This window comes from Polypterus senegalus, chromosome 15, assembly GCF_016835505.1.
Source record: "Polypterus senegalus isolate Bchr_013 chromosome 15, ASM1683550v1, whole genome shotgun sequence".
Classification (NCBI taxonomy): domain Eukaryota; kingdom Metazoa; phylum Chordata; class Cladistia; order Polypteriformes; family Polypteridae; genus Polypterus; species Polypterus senegalus.
This window is the reverse complement of record NC_053168.1, coordinates 80917344-80930856: the sequence shown is the minus strand read 5'-3', so window position 1 is coordinate 80930856 and position 13513 is coordinate 80917344. Positions and strand designations below refer to the sequence as shown.

The 13513-nt window shown below is 39.7% G+C and overlaps 1 protein-coding gene across 1 annotated transcript in view; it reads left to right on the top strand.

Annotated features, from left to right (window-relative positions):
- The first annotated feature begins 12542 nt into the window (after positions 1–12542).
- LOC120515662 (collagen alpha-1(XXVIII) chain-like) overlaps positions 12543–13513 on the top strand; it is a 179248-nt gene continuing 178277 nt past the window's right edge. Inside the window, exon 1 of the mRNA XM_039736875.1 lies at positions 12543–12653. The gene's annotated coding sequence lies outside the window, so the exon portion shown is untranslated. The remainder of the gene's footprint in view (positions 12654–13513) is intronic.

Below are 13513 nucleotides of genomic sequence, written 5' to 3'. Positions count from 1 at the left end.
ATTATATAATTGAGAAGGCAGCGAAACAATAAGAAGCGAGCGAGTGACATATACAACCATATTCATGAGTTCTGCTACGGAAACAAAGCACGGTGTAAACCTACACTTTAAATTAAGTTCATAGACAGGCTGCGCTGGCGTTTGTAATTTAGTGCCTGCCCATATAAGGCCGTCCGTCAGCGGCAATCCAATAGCAAACTGCCACGGGTAAATATTCACGGGTGAAGGACTGTGCTTATGGAGAGGAAGATGAGATGGTCAGGGTGGTGTTTGACACAAACTCAGCGAAACTGCGAGAGAAAGTTTTAAGTGCCAGGACTAAGGTAACATTAAATACAGCCATGGACATAGCGAGATGGCACCAGCACAGCTGGGAACCTTCGATGCATGTACACCGAGTGGCTCACGTGAACTGACGAGTGCACAGATAAAAGCAACAGTTCCAAAGAGCTGAACAAAGACCGAATTACACAATTGAAAAGGCAGCAAAAAATATGAAGCGTCTGATAAGCATATTCATAAATCCAGCTACTGCGGAAACAAAGCACACGGTGGAAAAAGTCAATGTCCCGCTAAAGGAAGACAGTGTAAAAACCTGTGCATGCAGTGTGTCAGGTCTCAGATAAAGAAGAAGACGAGCTGTTTATTAATGCAGTAAGAAACGAATCGATGAATGAAACCTGTCATCTTTACAACGATTGACAAACATGGAATGTAACTTGAACACAACACATCCTACAAATATGAACCTGATTGAAAGAAATAATGATAATCAAATCCTTGATGACAGCAACATTCAGTAACACTCACAAAACAAATACTGTATATTGACAGTCATGTTACGTTATTTTTAAAATGTTCCCTTTTCTTTTCTACCTTTTTTAACACACTACTTCTCCGCTGCGATACGCGGGTATATATATATGTATATATATATATACCGATCTACATACTCGAATAATGGATACTTTATTCGCCATCAATGATTGTTTTGGTAAAGCCATACTCAGTGTATTCATTAGATGAACGGTAAAAAAGTAAGAGCGAGGGGAGGATGACTCATTGAGGCATGCAGGCTGTAGTGCGCGTCAACTCTATCTGAATTGCGTGATCACATTTGAAAAAATATATCTTTTCAAGTTCTATTTAGTCCATATGTGTCAAACTCAAGGGCAGCGGGCCACATCCGGCCCAGCGTGTAATTATATCCGCCCACGAGATAATTTTATATACTGTATTATTGTTATTAATGGCCCGGGTATATGAAGCGCTGGTAACACAATAAACTACAGATCCCATAATGCAGCGCTTCACCTGCCTTGCGAACACTTACGCGTTAATCAAGTCTACCTTATGATGCTGCAAGTTATTGCGAAGCTAGAGTTATTGGGCACTGAGTTTGCACGGCGCTTTGGTGACTTTGAAGAACAAAAAAAGTCCGTCTACATGCGGCTCGAACCTTGTGCATGTTTGGTAGCACATATCTGTGTGAGAAGCTCTTCTCAGTGATAAAGACTAACAAAACAGCACACAGGAGTCGCCTCACTGATGAGCACCTGCAATCCATCCTGAGAATCTCCACAACACAGAACCTCACACCAAACAGAAACGAACTTGTGGCCAAAAAGATGCCAGGCGTCCAGCTCTAAAATGACATATGAGCAAAGACAACTGAATGATTTGATTTGTTATTGCACGTAAGAGCGGAGTCAACCGTTTTAACAAACAGCGTATTGCACTGATACGAAATAGCTGTGTGTGTATATATGTAGATATGTATGTATATGTATATATATGTTTATATATGTGTGTGTATATATGTGTGTGTATATATGTAGATATATATATGTATGTATATATATATATATATATATATATATATATATATATATATATATATATATATGACAACAACACTCATCACTCACAACAGTGACAAAACAATTACATTGACAATCAGGTTACGTTATTTTCAAAATGTTTCCTTTTCTTTTCATTGCTTCTTTAACACACTACTTCTCCGCTGCGAAGCGCGGGTATTTTGCTAGTAAGCAAATATAAAAGGATCAGGAACCTTACTAGTTGAAGCAATGGAGGTTAAGAGATAGCATGACTGAATTGTTCATAATTGTGAAGAAGATTATTGCAGTGGATTCCAGCTGTCACCTAAAAAAAAATCTTCAACAAGACCACAGGGACAAACAAGGAAACGTGTTATAGTAGATTTCTGGAGAAGTGACGGTTCTACTCTGAGATCCTCTATCATTGCTGAACTAATCACTTGTTTATAGAAAGGGAGCCTAGCCACCTAATACATAAACCTCATTTCAGCTGCTTATACTTCCAATTTAAATATTTCAGGTAAGCATAACATTTAAAGCTGTCAATTTGAAGAAAGAAACCTTTCATGCAGGATTATCAGGAGGATCCTGCACTTTCACTGAGAAATACCAGCAGAACAAAAACTCAACAGCTGCAGCAGTGGCTAAAATGAAAGTTCTTGTCTAGATAGTTGGTTATTGTATGGTTTTTAAGATAGTCTCAACAGATTCTGGCATTTCATTTGACAAGTCAGAAGATTTGATGGGCTGCTGTCCAGCTTGTTCTTAACAAGATTGGAGAAACATTGACTTCAACTGGGGACAGAGGAACGAGGGGGATAATGCACTTTAGGAGCTCCTAAACCCAATAGATATGAAGTCCTCAAGGAGACGTGCCAGAAGCGATGTTTGGATTAGGTCTGTTCACTCATGAACCCATTTACAACCTGGTTACGCCTGAGCTGTTTTGCAGAGAGGAATGGAGAAAATTTGCAATGTTCAAAGCTGATAAAGACCTATGCACGCAGACTCAAGACTGTAATGGGTGGCAAAGGTGCATCTACTAAATAAGGACTTGCAGGGCGGTGAATACTTATGTAATAAATTATTTTTTGTTTTGTAATTGTAATTAATTTAAACCAATTTGGAGAGATTGCTTTACATTTTGATATGAAAGAGCCTTTTTCAGTTGATCAGTATCAAAAAAGTCAAATTAAACTCATTTTGATTCATTGTTGTACAACAATAAACTGTGAAAGCCTCCAAAGGGGGTGAATGCTTTTTATAGTCGCTGTGTGTCAGGATCCAGCCTGAGACAGGGTAACAGAATGTTTTTATGCATACATCTGTATTCACTCACTTTGGGCAGGTTTCTAAATGCCATTTAGCCTCATATAACGTGCTATGTCTTGAAATATGCTAGAAACCCAAAGTTCTTGAAGAATATTTGGATATGATCAAGGCACTGTGCAGCCATCTGTGATGTTCAAATGAAGGTGGGTGCCCAAACTATCCACAAGACGTACTCCGGCAAATCCTCTGGGACAAAGCCTGGAAACAATAAGGAATGACTGATTTATCGAGGGTTGTGCACAGCGCAGCAAGCATGTTACGGGAGGCAGGAACAATCTCTGAATGGGGCACCAGCTCGTCGCTACCATTGCGCCGCAGAGGCCCCATGTTTAATACTTGCTTTAATCCATTTCATTATTAAAGTGATATCAGGTATACATCTTAGTATTTAAATTGTTCAGAGAGCTGTAGTATCATGGACGTAATGTATTCTGTGTTCAGTCGAAGCAAGCAGTGATTCACACACATAGAGTACACAGAAGAACACACAGAATACAAATCATTTAACTTGCTACTTTAGCTACGATGGGATTTTTGAAACTAGTAAATTAAAAGATCTTAAGATTAAGTTTATGATGTTCTACTTTAATGACAAAATAAACTGTGTGATTAAAGTGGAAATGTCAAGATTAAAGTAGACATTTCAAACTTTTTTCCACAGTGTCCCTATTTTTTTCTTTTCTCTGTACCCTAATAAACTTCCATATGACACTCAGACAGTGGGCTACGACTTGCTTTTTCACTTTGATATCTGACAACTTATTTTTTATTTCGGGCAAAAAGCGCCACTGCATGGGGGCTTGATGTGCTTTGGACGTGCTCTGTCTCTAGGTATGTCAGAGGACTGGGACTGCATGAAGTGGGTTTTAGCCTCACCTGGGGAGGCAAAAAGGGAGGGTGGGGGGTTAAGGGGGGAAGAGAAAGAGAGCAGGCTTGATCTATATCTAATCTATCATCTCAATCTTTATAATTATAACTATCAACGTAATAATAAGCTGCATGGCAACAACTCTTGGGGGAATAGGAAATTAAGACCTAAACTATTTCACTTCCAGTTAAGACTATAATATGACACCAAAAACTCAGAATCAGTGTCTCCATGATGGGACAGTTAACTTCGTAAGCTGGAATGTTAAAGGCCTGAATCACGAATTAAAGAGAAAGAAAGTACTTTCTCACCTAACAGGTCTAAATGCTAAAATAATATTTTTACAGGAAACCCACTTACTAAGTAAGGATCAGTTCCGGCTGCAAAAGACTGGACTGGCCAAATGTTCCATTCTAGTTTTACAAAGAAAACTAGAGGGGTGGGAATTCTCATACATAGAACAGTACCATTTGTAGCATCAGATGTAGTATTGGATCCTGAAGGGAGATATGTGATGGTCATGGGAGACTTATCTAACTGTAAAATGATTTTGATAAATGTTTATGCACCTAATGTTGATGATAAGGAATTTATACAAAATTTATTTGCATCCATTCCCAATCTGAACACTCATAAACTTATAATGGCTGGGGACTTTTATTGTGTTCTAAATCCACTTTTAGATAAGACTTCCTCCACAGGGGAGCGGCAACTAACACCGCAAAGATAATTACAAAGTTTATAACTGATCACAACTTATCAGATCCCTGGAGGTTTTAAACCCAAATTCAAGAACATATTCTTTCTACTCACCAGTACATCATTGCTACTCAAGGATTGATTACTTCTTTATAGATAATAACTTCTTGCCTAAGATTAAATCTTGTAAATACGATGCTATTGTTATTTCAGACCATGCTCCGATGATCTTGGAGCTGAAATTACTAAGCCCCATACAATCACCCGCAGATGGCGTCTCAATCCGCTTCTATTAGCTGACGAGAATTGTACTGAATTTATATCCAAACAAATTGAATTCTTTCTAGAGACAAATACATCCCCTGAGATCTCTGCAGGAATACTCTGGGAAACTCTTAAGGCCTTCTTAAGAGGACAGATTATCTCATATCTTTCCCACAGAAATAAATCCGAGCGAAGAAAGTAGCAGAGATAAAAGCGAAATTACTAAAATAGATGAAGAACATGCCAGACTACCAAGCGAGACTCTACATAAGAGGAGGCAGGCTCTACATTCAGAATTAAACCTCTTGACAACTAAAGAAACCGAACAACTAATTTACAAATCCAGACATCATTATTATGAACATGGAGAAAGCTAATAAGCTTTTAGCAACAAATTCACAAGCAAGAAGTGCATAGCGCAATCTCGGTAATTACTAACACGAATGGAGATAAAATCATCGAACACAAAAATATAATGTACACTTTTAGAGACTACTATAAATCCCTATATACTACTGAGTTTAAAGAAGACAATATACAATCTAATGCATTTCTGGATAAATTACAGATACCACAAATTGGCGCTATTAGTGTGGAGGAGCTCGATAAACCTCTGTCATTATCAGAATTACTGGATGCTATAAAGTCACTCCAAGGTGGAAAAGCAGCAGGCCCTGATGGCTACCCTGCAGAGTTTTACAAGAAATTCTCCGCTCAGCTAGCTCCCTCCTATTAGCAACATTTACAGAAGCCAGAGATAACCAATCTCTTCCACAAACCTTTCGCCAAGCACTAATCACTGTCTTTCCAAAACAAAATAAGGACTTATTACAATGTGCATCATACAGACCAATTTCACTTCTGAATAACGACGTTAAAATACTCTCTAAAATCATAGCTAGAAGGATGGAGAAAGTGCTCCCCTCAGTAATATCACAAGACCAAACTGGATTTATTAGGGGCCGACACTTATCTTCAAATCTTGACGCCTGTTTAATGTAATATACTCACCAACTAAATCAAACACCCCAGAAATATTATTATCATTGGATGCAGAAAAAGCATTCGACATGATTGAATGGAAATACCTTTTACTATTTTGGAGAAGTTTGGGTTTGGCCCGAACATTTGTGCATGGATTAAATTACTGTATACTAACCCAGAAGCTTCAGTTTGCATCAATAACATTTGCTCAGACTACTTTAAACTAGAGCGTGGCACAAGACAAGGATGCCCTTTGTCACCACTGCTGTTTGCAATTGCCATTGAACCACTGGCAATACATTGTCGAAATACTGATCAGATAAAGGGGATTAGCAGAGAAGGACTGGAACAGAAAATCTCATTATATGCAGATGACATGGTACTGTATATATCGGACCCAGAAAATTCTGTGCCTGCAGTCTTAGCAGCACTCACAGAATTTCAAAAGCTCTCTGGTCTCAGAATTAATCTGAATAAAAGTGTACTCTTTCGGTGAATTCGCAAGCATATAATATTAGATTAGACACCCTTCCTTTTATCATTGCAGAACAGTTTAAATACCTCGGGGTAAACATCACAAGTAAACATAAAGCTCTTTATCAACAAAATTTCGTGTCTGTATGGAAAAAATTAAACAAGACTTGCATAGATGGTCAACCCTTCATCTCACACTAGCTGGAAGAATTAACACTGTTAAGATGAATATTCTTCCTAAGCTCCTTTTTATTTCAAAACATACCAATATACATTAATAAATCGTTCTTTAAGCAATTAGATTCAACAATAACCTCATTTATTTGGAATTCTAAACATCCACGCATCAAAAGAGCGACCCTACAAAGACAAAAGGCAGAAGGCGGCATGGCTCTACCTAACTTCCAGTTTTATTACTGGGCGGCAAATATACAGTCGATAAGAACCTGGACACAAATAGAAGAACATACACAGGCATGGACCGCAATAGAAGTAAAATCCTGCAGTACTTCTTTGTATTCCTTGCTTTGTGCTCCAATAAACACACGTTATCGGCAATACACTAATAACCCAATTGTGCTCCACTCACTTAGAATCTGGAACCAATGTAGAAAGCATTTTAAGACGGAGAAGCTTCTTTCTGTGGCACCCTGCAAAAGAACCACCTCTTTCAACCCTCACAAACATATGCAGTTTTAATATCTGGAAAAATTTGGAATTAACTTGCTTAGAGATCTTTATATAGACAACGTCTTTGCATCCTATGAACAATTACATTCCAAATTTAACATTCCAGCTACAAATTTCTTTCACTATCTTCAAATCAGGAACTTTGTTAAACAGAACCTTCCAGATTTTCCTCATCTTGCACCCTCATCCACGCTGGAAAAATTATTGCTCAATTTCAAGGAGTTAGACTCCATCTCTACAATATATAAAATCCTTTTACAATCCCTTCCTTTCAAAGATCCAAGAGGACACTGGGAAAATGACCTCTCAATTAATATATCAGAAAAGGAGTGGAAAGTAGCAATGCAGAGAATTCACTCAAGCTCCATATGCAAAGCATACAATTATACAACTCAAAATTATATATCGAGCACATCTGTCTCGACTAAAACTCTCAAAATGTTTCCAGGGCATGATCCAACCTGCGAGCGTTGCAACCAAGCCCCAGCCTCACTAGGTCACATGTTCTGGGCCTGCTCCAAATTAACATTATTCTGGACAAAAATTTTTAATTACCTCTCAGACAGTCTTGGACTCACAATCCCTCCTAACCCATTAACAGCTGTGTTTGGGGTTCTTCCAGAGGGTCTTAAAGTGGAGAAAGACAAACAAATTGTGATTGCATTCACTACACTGTTGGCACGCAGACTTATTCTGATAAACTGGAAGAACCCAAACTCTCCTCTTTTAAGTCAGTGGGAAACTGATGTGTTATATTATTTAAAATTGGAAAAAATCAAATACTCAGTTAGAGGATCTGTGCAGACTTTTTCAAAACATGGCAGGATCTAATCAGTAATATTTTGAAATGATTTTATAAAGCACAGAGAATTTGTTGATTTAGGTATTTTTAAAAGCCTTAAATTTTACACCGTTTGGCTTGCTCTCTCTCTCAAGGGTGGGGATCGATCTGTTCTTAGCATAATTCTTTTTTTTTGTAAAACTTGATTGCTATGTATTGATTGTAATAAAATTAATAAATAAATAAAAAAAAAAAAAAAAAACTTCCATATGACACTCAGACAGTGGGCTACGACTTGCTTTTTCACTTTGATATCTGACAACTTATTTTTTATTTCGGGGACTGTCCGACTTTCTGAACTTTCAATACACTTCCTTTTGTTGTTTATACAACGGCTTAAACCAACAAATAGTATGTTTTTCCTTGCTCCCGCTTGGCATTCGCTGATATTCTTCTTTTTTCCTTTATCCGCATGCTTTTGCCATTGTCTTTTTACAGAGCGCTGAACTTAAGGGAATGTTTATATTTATTTGCTTATTTAAAGAGGCATAATTCTGGGAGGAGTCTGGGAGGGGCCGCAGGCGCGTGCACGAGTGTTACATTTCACGCTGAGCTGGATTTATGTAGCGGAAGTGTGTGGAAGTTGGCTCTTGCATGGTTTTCTGCATCTGAATTTTTTTGTGCATACGCACATTTCGACTTTTGTCTATATGCAATGTTTTAGTATGAATTCTATGCACGCCGTTATGCATGAATCCTGTTCATTTGAACTTGGCTTCAACTACACTAATGGCAAGCACTGCGTATGTTCAAACTACCCATAACCTACATAATGTATTGCATCAGCTGCTATATGTTGCTGTTACTGTATCATTTTTAAATTGCCTTTACTTTTTGACTTACCCTAAAAAGAAGGGGGATGCCTTTCCAGTTTAACTTGCAAAGAAGAGTGAAGGGAGATGTTTGAAAATTGAACATTTGAATCAAATACTGCAGATTTCTTGGAATAGCTATGGAAATGATATCATACTATTACTGATATCTTGAATATTGTGCATTTGTAAAGCACTAATCAAAATAGCATCAGGTAGCTTACCGGAGTACACTTCTCAGCCCACGTCAGACTGAAAGGACATAATGCACCCTGGTAGGACATCATAATGGTGTGTAGAAGAAATCCCCAAATACAGATGTGGACCCCTCTTTTTATGGATGGCTCATATTAAATGATTTTGTTAGACTTTAGTTAATATTTACTATCAGGACAAGCTACAGTACTGTTTTTTCAATTACCATGAAGGAAAAAAAGAGCTCCCAGCAATCACACACACTGTCAGAATAAGCTCAAGCTGTTTGCCACATTAAAACTGAATTAAGGGGTCCAGATGTGAGGCTGATGGATAAGAGGCTGGGTGAAGATATTTTTATTTTTTAGTTGCAGCATATTAAGACTGTAAAAATAAATACTGTATATACTTTTGAAAGCTCTACACATATACACAAATGTACAAGGGGCTCAGACTTTTTCACCACACCTAAATCTTTTGCATCCATCCATTTTCTTTGTTGACAGCAGAAGGCGCTTGTGCTAATCTCTGGAGATTTTGACCATGTGACACTGGAAAAAACATTACCTGCCTTCCCCCAGTATTATAGGAGAGACATCCCCACCCACAATTACATCAGCCCAGTTGAGCAGAGAGCTGAGGAGACTTTGTGCCAGCAAAGCAGTGGGTCCACATGGAGTATCACCACAACTGCTGAAGGCCTGTGTGCTGGAGCTGGGGAGTCCTCTACAGCGCATCTTCAACCTGAGCCTGGAACAGGGGAGAGTCCCGAGGTTCTGGAAAACAGTCCCAAATGTATCACGTCCTAGTGAGCTGAATGACTTCCGGCCTGTCACTCTGACGTCACATAAGATGAAGACAATGGAGTGGCTGCTGCTTCACCACCTGTGGCCACAGGTCTGCCACGCTATTGACCCTCTGCAGTTCGCATACCAGGAGAACGTGGGAGCGGAGGATGCCATCATCTATATGCTACACTGATTCCTCTGCCACTTGGACAGAGGCAGTGGTGCTGTAAGAATTATGTTTCTGGACTTCCCTAGTGCCTTCAACACCATTCAACCTCTGCTCCTTAGGGAGAAGCTGACAGAGATGGGAGTAGATTCATACCTGGTGGCATGGATCGTGTGCTATCTTACAGACAGACCTCAATATGTGCGCCTCGGGAACTGTAGGTCTGACACTGTGGTCAGCAACACACTTGCTCCGGTCCTGTTCTGCCTATATACATCAGATTTCCAATACAACTCGGAGTCCTGCCATGTGCAAAAGTTTGCAGATGACACTGCTATCGTGGGCTACATCATGAGTGGGCAAGAGGAGGAGTACAGGAAACTAATCAAAGACTTTGTTAAATTGTGTGACTTGTACAACTAAACACCAGCAAAACCAAGGAGCTGGTGGAGGCCCAAACCCCTCGTAGATCCTGTGATCATTAGAGGTGACTGTGTGCAGAGAGTGCAGACCTACAAATACCTGGGAGTGCAGCTGGATGATAAATTGGACTGGACTGCCAATACTGAGGCCCTGTGTAAGAAAGGACAGAGCCGACTATACTTCCTTAGAAGGCTGGCGTCTTTCAACATCTGCAATAAGATGCTGCAGATGTTCTATCAGATGGTTGTGGCGAGTGCCCTCTATGCGGTGGTGTGCTGGGGAGGCAGCATAAAGAAGAAGGATGCCTCACGCCTGGACAAACTAGTGAGGAAGGCAGGCTCTATTGTAGGCACGGAGCTGGACAGTTTGACATCCGTGGCAGAGCGACGGGTGCTGAGCAGGCTCCTGTCAATCATGGAGAATCCACTGCATCCACTGAACAGGAGAGCAGCTTCAACGACAGACTGCTGTCACTATCCTGCTCCACTGACAGACTAAGGAGATCATTCCTCCCCCACACTATGCGACTCAACATTATACAAAGTTATTGTCTGTTAAACCTGCATTTTTATCACTCTTTAATTTAATATTGTTCTTTATGTATGTTGCTGCTGGAGTATGTGAATTTCCCGATAGATAGATAGATAGATAGATAGATAGATAGATAGATAGATAGATAGATAGATAGATAGATAGATAGATAGATACTTTATTAATAAGGTATCTTCTATTAATCTATCTATCTATCTATCTATCTATCTATCTATCTATCTATCTATCTAAGATCAATGGATTAAAACAATTCTGAATGGAAATCCATCACAGCGTCTAAGCTTTATTTACCAACACCACGATAAGCCAGGGGCATATGTAAGGATCTTATTTGTGGACTTTAGCTCTGCCTTCAATACTATCACTACCTTAGCTCTTCATTAAGAAACACTCACTTCAACCAGAATTGCAGACTTTCTTCCAGATAGGAACTAGTATGTGTGGTTGGGTACACACATGTCTGACCCATTAACACTACTTACTGGTGCACCACCACATTGCTGTATCCTTTCCCCACTACTCTACGCACTCTGTACAAATGACTGTACCTCTCGTGACTCAAATTTGCAGATGACACCACACTAAAGTCCTCATTCAAACAATGATGAGTCCATATACATACAAGAAGTAGAACACCTGATAGTTTGATGTAGCCATAATAGTTTAGACCTTAACATTAAAAAACTCAGGAGATGGTCTGTCAATTTCAGGAAACAGCCACCTGCTCACCTGTCATTTGCTGGAAACATCTCAGCTGTCAGGTGGGCTGGGTCATTTAGGTTTCTGGACAGTGTGCTATCACAAAATCTTAAGTGGGTTGAAAAAATCACATGTATTATCAAGAAAGTGCATCAGAGAATATTCTGTTTACTCAGCTTAGTCAATGCAGTCTCCCCCTTAGCAATATTGGTCTAGTTCTACACAGCCATCAACAAGTTCTTTTCTAACTGTCCGGTTTGGTGCTGTATTTGGTCAAATTAAGGCCAATGTGCAGTGCTTCATCAGAACCTGTGAAAAGATCATACATAGGCTGTAACTAACCATACATTCAAGTCATCTTTGTGTCCAAGGTAAGGCAGATCATTGCTGATCTCACCCCGTCTGAGTACCACCACTATTTCATTATTTTTATATTTTGTATTGCCCTTGTAATGCTCATTACATTTGATCTTTTTGTATTTTGTGTTGTCTTGTGTTGTATGTTGGATCAGCACTAAAAAGTTAGTATACCTTATGGCCAAAAATATTCTGATTATTTAGGCATGTCGACGCGTTGCGTGTTGGTTAGACATGCAGGTAAGAGGTTCACTGTACTCTGGGCACGTGACAGTGAACCCGGACTTGAAAGCACGCTTTCTCGTGAGACGCACATTAAACTCATTTCAACAACTTTGAGATTCGTCAGGAAACCGGAGCACCCGGAGAAAGACACAGCACACTAACGGTGGTCTCCGAAACAGCTTAGAGTGTACAAATCATATAAAGATCACTCCGTTCTTTCTCATCATTTAAACGCTTTCCCTTGGGGGGCGGGGGTGTCTTGTTGGGGAGGGTTGGGCCGCAGCGCGGGCGGCAGGGTGCGGGCGGGGTGTGTGTCAGGAGCCGGACTGGACTTAAAAAGTATGCTACACTTTTGGCAGACAAATTATACATATTGCATATCCAGACTACGGGAGAAGAGAAGGATTTTCACAGATGTTATCTACAAATTAAAGCTAATCTAGGTAAGAAATACGTTATTTTCTTGTTTGCATTTGAAGTATTTTCTAGTGCGTTGAATTGCTAGAGTTGAAAGCGTTTATGAAAGTTTATATGACTTAATTAAACTATAGCATGTTAACCCTGTCTAGCCTGATTTTATATCTCGTTTGCAAATTAAATAAATTAATAAAAATTCTGAGAATTTACAAAGCGTGCGAGCGTTCAAATTAACAATGGGGAATACAGGCGGTGCATAAATCGGTATAGATTTATTCTGTATCATCATTAAGCGAATACGTCCTCTCCACCCCCCCACAAAGAACTGGGACGTGAGATCTCCCACCTGTCCCGCCCCCACACGTACCCATCAAGGTGCTGCGATTCCCGACTGCTTCTCTTCATTAGCTGCAGGGTACGAAGGTGTGTCGGTCCAGAGAAATATCTCATAAGTCCTCTCGTTATAATAAATGATTTTATATATAAGGGAGAAGAAATAAATTAAGGTATAGAACTGCATACTTATTTCTAATTGAGATTCTTCGGCGATATTTTGTTACCTGCCCAGAGCGCTGCTGGGTCCGTGGAAAGCGCAGTGTGCTGCTCGTGGATCGGTGAAACACTCAGCTGGGCTCGCACGCGAGCGTGAGGGGGCGAAGGACTACTGCGGAGGGCATTCGTGTTTCAGTATCTTCATTTGGTTCTTTAAGTGACACTTACTACTGTAATTACTTTTCTGTACCTATACCCGTCCGGTTATGCCTTACGGTTACAGAAGTCGTCTGTTTGATTTGATGTACAGAATTCCACTCCTGTGGAATGAAAGTTTGAAAAGAAGGAGTCCGCGCTATAAAGCAAGACTTGAAACAACTAAAACCCGATTGCA